We start from the raw sequence: 11147 nt of genomic DNA on the forward strand, positions 1-11147 counted from the left end.
GTGAAAACCTGGGTCGCTGTCTCCCACCCCCTTTCTCACAATGGGTCTCAGCTGTTAATGGGAAAGTCCAGAGCAAAATGAAGAATGCAGGAGCTCAGGTTTGAGCAAGAGCACAATGGCTGTGCCTCCCTGCAATCAAAGGTTCTCAAATGACTGAGCATCTATCTTGCAGGGTTAATCAGGACTGTGTTGCAACATTAGCCAGCAAAGAGCCACCTAATCGCTTGGAGAAGGCCTTCAAATCCACCTGTGGCTTTGACACAGCTGATTTTCCTGCTCCTCCCCGGTGTTACACCAGCAACCCACGCACACACACCCTGACTTTGCGTGTTGTTTTTAAACCCAGTAGGGTCGTTCTTGATTTGCAACGCAACGGGGAACACTCTAGTGGCATGATTCTTGATTTTGCCAAGGGTTTGACATTTTGAATAGACATAGATACACACATTCAATAAAGTAATTTGCAAAGGGTTGCCAAATTCAGTACAAAAGTTCTCTGTCTGCAAAAGTTTGTAAAAATGCAGAATCTGTAGGGTTGTATATTTGTGGCTTATGCTTGCACCAGAAATAAATACTGTGGTCTTTCTGAAGTTTGGTTCACATATCTCCTTGACCAGAATGGGAGCCCTGAGCTTGTACCAACGCTCATATTGCTTATCAAGTTTGCCATTCACTACTGCAAAGCACAGTATTAAGGAAATCTCATGAATCTAGGAATCTGATAGAAGTCAAAGGCCTAAGTCTCAGTTGGTCATGTGCAGCTTCCAGTAAGGTCAACAACAGCCTGGTACAGACGCAGTTTGAGGCAGCCTGGGGCCAATTATAGGTTTCCAGAGCATGCAGTACCGCACGCTCCAGAACCCTAGAACGTATGGATGGTGCATCTTTATGTGCAGCTGTCCATACAGGGCACGCGTGCATGACGCAAGTGCAGCACCACATCCACACCTCTGGCGCCAGGCTTGCATCATGGACACATCACAGTGTGCCAATGGCGCACTGATGACAGCATCGCCGCGCACCAAGATGAACCTGGTTTTCAGGTTCTTTTTCGTCCTGAAGGATGCTGCACTGTTTGAGTTTTGCGGCATCCCTCCAGAGGAAAACTGGGCACCTAGAGCCCACCCTTGAAGCAGTCTGGAGAGCTCCAACTCTTCCCAAGTCCTTGCTGCATAACCCATTCCCCAGTCCCCTAGAGTCATAGGGAAGAAAATATGCTAGTAACATTGAGAGTGTCAGCTTGTTTTTTGGGAAGAATTTACTCCAGAACCAGGATACACAAATAGTAGACTGCAAGCTTTTAGGGGCTTAGTACAGATAAAGAAAGTTAGGGAGTGACATGATAGCCATGTTTAAATATTTGATACTGTAAGCCAACTTGATCCTGCAGGAGAGATGGGATAAAAAATAATTATTATTATATATTATATTATTATTGTATTATTTTTTAATTTATTATTATTATTATTATTATTATTATTATTATTATTATTATTATTGGAGATGGAACAAGCCTGTTTTCTGCTATTTCAGAAACTAGAACACGGAGCAATGGTTTCAAGCTACACCTAAACATTAGGAAGAATGTCCTAACAGTAAGAGACATTTGACAGTGGAATATGCTGCCTCAGAGCATGGTGGAGTCTCCTTCTTTGGACGTTTTTAAATAATGGCTGGATGGCCATCTGGCAGGGGTACCGTATTTTCTGGCGTATAAGACGACCCCCAGCTTTTCCATTTAAAATATAGAGTTTGGGATATACTCACCATATTAGACTACCCCTCTTCCAATATGGAGGCCTGGGAATCTGGGAGAAGTCTGAGTGCATGCCAGCTTCAGGGGGCCTCTGTGAAGGCCTGGAAGGTGGGAAAAGGCCGGCGGCGAACACACTGGGCCACAGGGCTCCCTTGTGGCCTCTGTGGAGGCCTGGGAAGGCGGCAGCAGGCCAGGTGTGCGCCAGCTTCAGAGGCCCTCGCGAGGCCTGGAAGGTGGGAGGAGGCCAGCGGTGAATGCGCCGGGACGCGGGGGCCCCTTGCGGCCTTTGTGGAGGCCTGGGAAGGTGGCAGCAGGCCGGGCGTGCACCAGCTTCAGAGGGCCTCGGGAGGCCTGGAAGGTGGGAGGAGGCCAGCGGTGAATGCGCCGGAATGTGGGGCCCCCTTGCGGCCTCTGTGGAGGCCTGGGAAGGCAGCAGCAGGCCAGGCGCACACCAGCTTCAGAGGGCTTCGGGAGGCCTGGAAGGCAGGAAGAATCTGGCAGTGAACGCGCCAGGCCGTGGAACAGGCTGGGTGTGCGCACCAGGCTGCAGAGCTCTCTTGCAGCCTGAGCAGGCAGGGCTTAACTGGGTGTATAAAACGACCCCCAACTTTTGACAAGAATTAAAAGGGTTAAAAAGTCATCTTATACGGCGGAAAATATGGTACTTTGATTGTGTATTTCTACATGGCAGGGAGTTGCACTGGATGGCCCTTGTGTATCTTCCAATTCTATGATACTATGACTCTGTGATCTGTTCTTGCAAATCTGCCTAGTCTCACAAAAGTTTGGAAGCCTCATGAGGCCATACTCTCGTGAGATTTTAGGAAGGGTTATATAGGTGGGGTACAGACCGCCGCTTTGCGGCGGTCTGCCGCCGCCGCCAGTAGGTCCGCGGGGGAGCCGGAGCCTTCACACGGCCCGACTCCCGCGCGGACCGAAAAAGAAGCTCCAAAATGGAGCTTCTTTTTAAGTCGCGTTTGCGACGTAGTGAGGCGCCAGGGGCGCACTCACTACGTCACAACGCCCGCGACGCGTACGGACGCTCAGCGTCCGATACGTAAAGATGGCGGCGCCCGTATGAACAGGGCGCCGCCATCTTGTACGTATTCAATATGTACTAGGGTTAGGGGGGTGCGGAAGCACCGCCCCTTCCTAACCCTAGTACGTATTGATGACGTACTATTTGGCGGTCTGTAAACCGCCATAATCTCACTGATCTCAAATGGCCACATACAAAAAAACTGACATCATAAAACAAATATATAAAGTTTACCAAAGAAACAAGAAAAATAATAATATTACTGCGTACAATCAGCTTGGCCAACCGTGTGATAAAATGTACCTCACAATACCCAAACCATATTTTAAGTCAGGGCCAGCTCTAATATAAGGCCAAGTGAGACAGCTGCAGATTTGGGGCAGTATTTTATTTCATTTCATTTATACCCCACTTTTCTCCCAACCAGTGACTCAAGGCTCTATTCTGTTTAATTTATATGCTGAACATATCATATGAAAAGCAAAATTAGACTCAGAGGAAGCAGGCATGAAAACTGGAGGAAGGAGCATTAACAATTTAATCTATACAGATAACACTGTACTACTAGCAGAAAACAGCAAAGACTTTAAAGTAGACAATGAAGACACTGAAATAGTTCAAGATTTTCCATAGCTTGACTCAGTCATTAATCAGAATGGAGACTGCAGTCAAAAAATGAGAAGAAGACTTGGACTTGGATGTGGAAGGACAGCCATGAAAGAACTAGATAAGATCCTGAAGGATAAAGATATATCACTAAATACTAAAGTTAGCATGGTCTATGCCATCATATTTCCATTTCTATGGATGGTTGTGAAAGCTGGACAGTGAAGAAAGATGATGGGAAGAAAATCCACTCATTTAAAATGTGGTGCTGGAGGAGAGTGGTTGGATACTGTGAACCGCTAAAAAGACAAGTAAGGCTGCATCTACCCTGCAGAAATAATCCAGTTTGACACCACTTTAACTGCCCCAGCTCAATGCTATGGAATCCTGGGAACTGTAGTTTGTTATGGCACCAGAACTCTCTGACACAGAAGGCTAAATGTCTCTCAAAACTACAGTTCCCAGAATTTTAATTAAAGGGTGGCTTGGAGGATTTCCATTCATGGGGTTGCCATAAGTCAATGACAACTTGACAGCAATTAGCAACAATAAATAATAAGTATATCTAATAAGCATAATTCTTTTGGTTAGGCCAAACAAGAGCAGATCCATTGAATCTACTGGAGAATGCTGAGATCAACACATAGATAAATCCCATTGATTCAATGGGTCTCCACCAGTGGAAATTCAAGCCAATAATAAGTTTTTACAATATTCATGTATATGATTTTAATGCGTAATTATATACAAGAAATAGGAAGAGATGCACCATTCATTCCTTTATTATGGTTTATAGATTGAATCAGTGGGATCCAATGCTATCTCATAATATCAGGCTAAGGCAGACAATAAAGCTGTTACCACTGCATGAAATTTCTAGTGATTTTCAGTGCAGTGATAAGCTAGCCTTATCTGTGTTTGTTGCTGTTGCTGTTGTTGTGTTCCTTCAAGTTGTTTCCAACTTATGGGGACACTAAGACAACTCTATCATGAGGTTTTCTTGGCAACCAAACGCAGCGTGCAAACCAGAATCAAGGAACACGAGAGACACTGCAGACTGGACCAGCCAGAAAAATCATCAGTAGCAGAAGATGCCACAAACCATCCTGGACATAAAATACTGTTTGAAAACACTGAAGTTCTGGACCATGCCAACCACTACCATGTCAGGACGCACAGGGAAGCCATTGAGATCCACAAACATCTGGATAATTTCAACCCTCAAAGTGAACAAAATTTGGCTACCAGTCCTGAGGAACAACAAAATAAGGACTCAACAAATGCAAATGGGAAACCACTCAGAGTCAGGGGCTTTCCCAGCAGATAATGATCATCAATTAGCTGACATTAATCCTCGTTTGCATTAGTCTCCCAGGCTGAGGCCAGCCATCAGCACAGAACAAGACACATGCAAATCACTCCTGCATTCCCAGGCTCACACAGTATATATATATATACCCAACTTTTTCCAGGCAAAGCATTCTCTGAAGATGCCAGCCACAGATGCTGGCGAAACGTCAGGAAGAAAACTTTATAGAAAATGGCAACATAGCCCGAAAAACCCACAAAAAACTATGGATGCCGGCCATGAAAGCCTTTGACTTTACATTTTAATATTTCTTTTAAATATTTTCTTTCAAATCTTCTTTTCTCAGTGAAAACCTTCTCAAGCACCTTCTTACCTCAGAAGTCCCCCCCCCAAAAAAACGACGTGATTAATAACAACAGCAGCAGCAACAACCTTTTAAAAATCAAATTTAAAGATGTTTCATTGGGTACCATCTGCACCTTAGTATCTCTGATTTCTACATATGGTTATGGAAGCTGGACGGTGAAGAAAGTGGATAGGAAGAAAATCAACACATTTGAAAGGTGATGCTGGATAAGAGTTACCATAGATTGCTAAAAAGAGAAATGCATGGGTCCCAGAGGAAATTAAGCCTGAACACTCATGAGAAGCCAAGATGACTAAACTGAGGTTGTGGTTGTGGTTGTGATCCTTCCAGTCATTTCTGACTTATAGCAAGATTTGTTCAGAAGAGTTTTACCTATGCCTTCCTCTGTCATACTATGGCTGTCATACTTTGGAGGTATCAAGAGATGTGACTCATTGGAAAAGATATTAACTCTCAATAAAGTGAAGGTCAGTAGGAAAAGATGACTAACTAGCTAACGGTGAGGTTTACTGGAGCTGTAATCCAACAAAATCTAGAGGTCCATCATCCATTCATCCATCCATCCATCCATTTTATATGCCACTTTTCCCTATACACAGAACTCAAAATTTACAATAAAATAATACAAATGCAAGAATATATAGGCCCTGTGCAGACCAGCAGTTTGGGCTGGCCTGGGGGCAAAGTCAGAGTGCAGCATCTATGCATGCCCAGCTTCACTGCATGCTGCACTGCACAGTGCATGGCATCATGGCGCTCCTCTGGCGTTGCATCCGCACAACACAGTGCCAAAGGAGTGCCTTCAAGCCATGGCAGCATGGCTATCGCACCTTTTCCAGGGTGCAAAAAGAAGCCTGGAAAGGCCAGATTGGAGCCGCAACATGCAGTTGCCACAGCTCCAATCCAGCGCACCTGAAGGCAGCTGCAGGCCACCCCTTAGAGGTGGTCTGCACAGCCCCATAATCCAGCCAGTTTGAAAACAAATAAAATTGAATGTCAGATACATCCAGAGCATGATAAGTATATGATAAAATAAAGTATATGTAATATAACTGTAAATAAAACCATATAAGCCAGCAAGGTGTAGTGGTTTGAGTGCTGGACTATGATTCTGGGAACCAGGGTTCAAATCCCAGCTTGGCCATGTAAACCCATTGGGTGACTTTGGGCAAGTCACACTCTCTCAGCCTCAGAGGATGACAATGGCAAACCTCCTTGGAAGAAACATGCCAAGAAAACTCTGTGACAGGTTCGCTTAGGGTTGCCATAAGTTGGAAATGACATTTAGGCTCACAGCAACAACAAATCATATGAAATGAATTTATATTTATATTAGCGTTTTTAGTTTTTATTTGGTCATGTCCTACACTTTCCTTGAATGTCCTACATTTTGTGGTGCCTTGACATTCTTTGCGGTCACCCTGTCCCCATCTTGTTAAATAAGTGCAAACTACGCTTGCTATATAAACTGTTTTCAGCATTTGAAGTAAACTGAGGGCCGAGGGAGAATGTGGGAAGAGGAGAGAGAAACTGGGACATTTTCAAAATAGCTGAATTTTTTTCCTTTTCTTAGTTCTGTTTGGAGTAAGTAATGCTTTATGCTTCACAGAGGCTGCATCTGCACTGCAGAAATAATCCAGTTCGACACTGCTTCAACTGCCAAAGCTCAACGCTATGGAATTCTGGGAACTGTAGTTTTTGTGAGACATTTAGCTTTCTCTATCAGAGATCATTGGTGCCACAACAAACTACAACTCCCAGGATCCCACAGCAGTGAGCCGTGGCAGGTAAAGCAGTGTCAAACTGGATTATTTCTGCAGTGTGGATATAGCCATTGAATTCTTTTTCTGTATGAAGAAAAAAATATATAGTTTTCTCCATTTTACAAAATTGTTGATTTTTCCTGTTTTATTTTGTTTTGTTTGTAGGGGGCTACTTTTTGTGGGGGCTTGCTTTCTGCTTAATGACTGGGCAAAACCAAAGAAGTATTCTGCTTTTCTGCTCATTGGTTCCATTTGTGATTGTTTTGTTTTAATTAAAACTTTATAAAAGAATTCATTTTGTAACTTTTGCCTGACTGAACGATACCATTAACATAACAGGATAATTTGATACCAAAGAAAACTGTATGATTCTCTCATGTTATGTACATAATGCATCCTAAAATAACAAAGGGATAATCTGCAAAGTTTACTATTTTCATGGGGTTTTTTCCCATTTTTTTTCCTGAAAATTTCAATCCCTTCCCCAAAAAACTGGAAAAATGGGTCCCTCTCCCTGGCTTCAATTTTTTTTAGAAATTTTGCATTCCTAATCTCATTTCTAGTTTTATTTTGGTGTCTTCTCATGTAGCTTTTGATCCATGAAAATGAACATGTCTCATTGGGATCAGAAGAATGAAAAGGGTCTCCTCCCCAGTTCCCAAAATACTTCCATCCTGTGCCATTGAGTCTCATCTCATTTTGCAAAGGTCACTGAGATCTAAACTCCAAGGTACGTTTGATTCTTTGGAGATAATCTCTGCCAGGTTATAGGAGCCTTTCAGCTCTGCCTTTGCCTCTTTACCACAACACTAAGAGGAGGCGTTGTGTAAAAGTTTAATGCGATCACGCGGCCCAGGTTTGGCTTGTCCTTATTTTATCCCAGAGCTGAATGTTTCCAATCTGTAAATAATGCTTCTTCTGCTGGATTGCTCTGGTTACACTTTCAGCCTCCATTCCTGCCCCCTCCTTTATATGAATCCCATTTTGGGAGAAAGAAGGGATATAAATCTCATAAATAAAATAAAAATAAAGAAACAAAATAAACTTTAATCTTCCAAGACGACCCTTACGTCTCCTGGGCAGAGCTTGGGAAAGCTACTTTTTCAAAACTTCAATGGTAAAACCATACCATCTCAGGATTCTGGGAGTTGTACTCCTCCTAAATGTAGCTTTCCCAAGCACTGCTTCCATATTATGTCTAATCCGACCTTCAGAGGAAATATCTGAGCCTAGTCTAACTTTCTTCAACTGGGTGTCCTACAACTTTCAGAAGCCTTCATGGGAATTCTGGAAGTTGTCATCTAAAATACTGGATTGCACTGGGCTGGGCTTTCCTAGACATTGCTACTGAAGGACAGTTGTCCACCTCTTGCCCACTAGCCTAGAGGTTTCTAAAGGGCTCAATACTGTCCCCTGTGCTTTCTAACATCTACATCAAGTTGCCAGGGGAGGTCATCCAAAGTTTTAGGGTTGGGCATCATCAGTATGTTGAAGATGCCCAGCTCTATCTCTCTTTCACAACAGATTCCAAAGTCCCTGTAGAAGTCCTGAATCAATGCCTGTGTGCTGCAAAGGATTGGAAGAGGTGAGCAAAGGGAGGCTCAATACAGACAAAATACAGAAAGGCTGTTGATCAGTAGGAAAGCTAACCTGGGATTGGGTCTATAACCTCTTTGTGGGGATAGGGTTGCACACTGAAATATCAAGTCAATCACTTGGGGACAGGAGTGTCACTGTTGGTGTCACCCCAGTGCAGTAACTCATGCTGTCACCACCAGACTGCCTGGCATAAACACTCCAGTCACCCCCCCCCCTCCGCCAGCCAGGCTGTCTCTGCCATAATAAGAATGAGTTGCTGCTGCCACCCAACCTTTTCCGGGCCTGGCAGAGATGCTGGGTGAGTGGGAGAGGGACGCATAGCAATAGCAATAACAAGTACATTTCTATAGCACTTATCAGTAAACTAGCACTACCTAAGTATAGTTTACAATCTGTAAGCCAATTGCCCCAACATCCTAGGTACTCATTTTACCGACCTACAAAAGGATAGAAGGTTGTCAACCAGGATCAAATTTACAAGGCTTTCCCACCTGGCCAACAGACCCACCAGGCCCAGAATGCAGACCCTTCCCACCAGTGATTGCTGGGGATCCATTTTTCTGCTTGGCCAGTGACACCACTAGGCCCAGAAAGAACTGCCAAGAGGCAGCAGCATGCCACCCCCACCAGCCGCCACAGCTGATGGACAGCAGAGGTGACCTGGCTGGTGACGGGGGGGCAGCAAAAGGGGGGGGGTGTCTTTGGACAGGAGAGAGATCATCTTACCAGATCTTCACCCTCATCTGAGGTGTCGCCCGGTGAAGACCACACCTCCCGCACCCTCTAGTGACATCCCTACTTGTGGATACTCTTGGACCCATCAGTGCCCATGCTAGGCCAAGCGGTAGCTATGGCCAAGAGTGCCTTTGCCCAGCTTCAGTTGATGCAACTGCTCCTTTTCCTGGGAAGGGCAGATCTGGCCACAATGACTCCTTTAGTTTTTTCCCGATTAAACAACTATGATGAGTCCTGTGTGGGGCTGCCCTTGAAAAGAGTTCAGAATACATTTATTTTAACCTTGGAAGATAATGATGTATGTGTGTTCTACATGTAAAAATTAATATAAATTTAAAGGTAAGCATAGGTCAAGTACAGATGTAGTATGTAAGTTTATATGAAGTTAAGCAGCAGTTGTGCAACTCCACTTTGTTAAGGAACTGCAGCCTTGCACAAACAAATGTGGATGTACCTATCCATGCTCAACGTCCAGCCTCATGCACAAGTACACACCGTACATCATAGAATCATAGAGTTGGAAGAGACCACAAGGGCCATCCAGTCCAACCCCCTGTGATGCAGAAACTCCCAAACAAAGTATACCCAACAGATGGCCATCCAGCCTATGTTTAAAGACCTCCATGAGCATCAGTGTGCAATGCACATGTCCATCTATGCAGAGCCATGAACAATGGCACCACAGTCAGAACTCTGAATCTGCAGCGTTGAACTTAACATGGCTATTTTACATCAGATAAAATACCCAGCTTTATACATACATAAGACACCAACAAGATTCTGGCAGTAATGCAAATACAAACGTTATCTTTTAAATGTTTTTAAATGCTTATATATAAATTAGTGCTATTTTAATAGGAGAGTTTATTTCCTTGTTTATAAATTTATCGTTACGATTATTTCTGGGCTGTATTTTGTTTTAAAGTGCATTGTGAGCTGGTGTGGATCTCATTTTGGGAGACGGGCAGAATATAATACAGACTGAATCTCCTTTTTCTGGAATTCTGAAATCTGAAACATTACAAAAACCAAAACTTTATTCATGGGTGTCTGAGATAGTAACACCTTTGCTTTCTGAAGGTTCATTGAAAACAAGCTTTGTTTCATGCATAAAATTATTGAAAATATAGTGGGCCCTCCTCATTCACTGGGGTTAGGGGCTCAGGATCCCTGTGAATGTGGAAAAACCACAAATAAAAAAACAACACACTTTTTAAAAAAAAAACCCTTTAAGGTAACACCTCTCTAGCAATCTCTAGGTCCTCCATCGCAACTCCTGGCAGACACTGACTGTACACTCATATGGGAGGACCTAGAGATTCCTAGAGGGAACCTATTAATCAAATCTGTGAATAATCAAATCTGCAAAAGTCAAAGCCACAAATGTGGACAGCCAACTGTATTTGACAAAATTATCTTCAGGATATGTGTATAAAGTGCATATGAAACATAAATGAATTTTGTGTTTAAACATGGATCCTATCTCAAAGATATCTCATTATGTAGGTATATACGAAATTCAGGTATTCCAAAATCCAAAAAAAAATCTAAAATCCAAAAGATCTCTTGTCCCAAGCATTTCAAATAAGGGAGACTCAACCTGTACACAAATAAATAAAGATTGGTTGTTGTTCTTTGCCATCAAGTTTAGAATCATAGAATCATAGAATTGGAAGAGACCGCAAGGGCCATCCAGTCCAACCCCATTCTGCCATGCAGGAAATCCAAATCAAAGCATCCCCAACAGATGGCCATCTAGCCTCTGCTTAAAGACCTCCAAGGAAGGAGACCCCACTACACTCCGGGGGAGTTTGTTCCACTGTCGAACAGCCCTTACTGTCAGGAAGTTCCTCCTAATGTTGAGGTGGAATCTCTTTTCCTGTAGCTTGCATCCATTGTTCTGGGTTCTCTTCTCTGGAGCAGCAGAAAACAAGGTTGCTCCCTCCTCAATATGACATCCTTTCAAATATTTA

Source organism: Sceloporus undulatus, chromosome 1 (assembly GCF_019175285.1).
Source record: "Sceloporus undulatus isolate JIND9_A2432 ecotype Alabama chromosome 1, SceUnd_v1.1, whole genome shotgun sequence".
Classification (NCBI taxonomy): Eukaryota; Metazoa; Chordata; class Lepidosauria; order Squamata; family Phrynosomatidae; genus Sceloporus; species Sceloporus undulatus.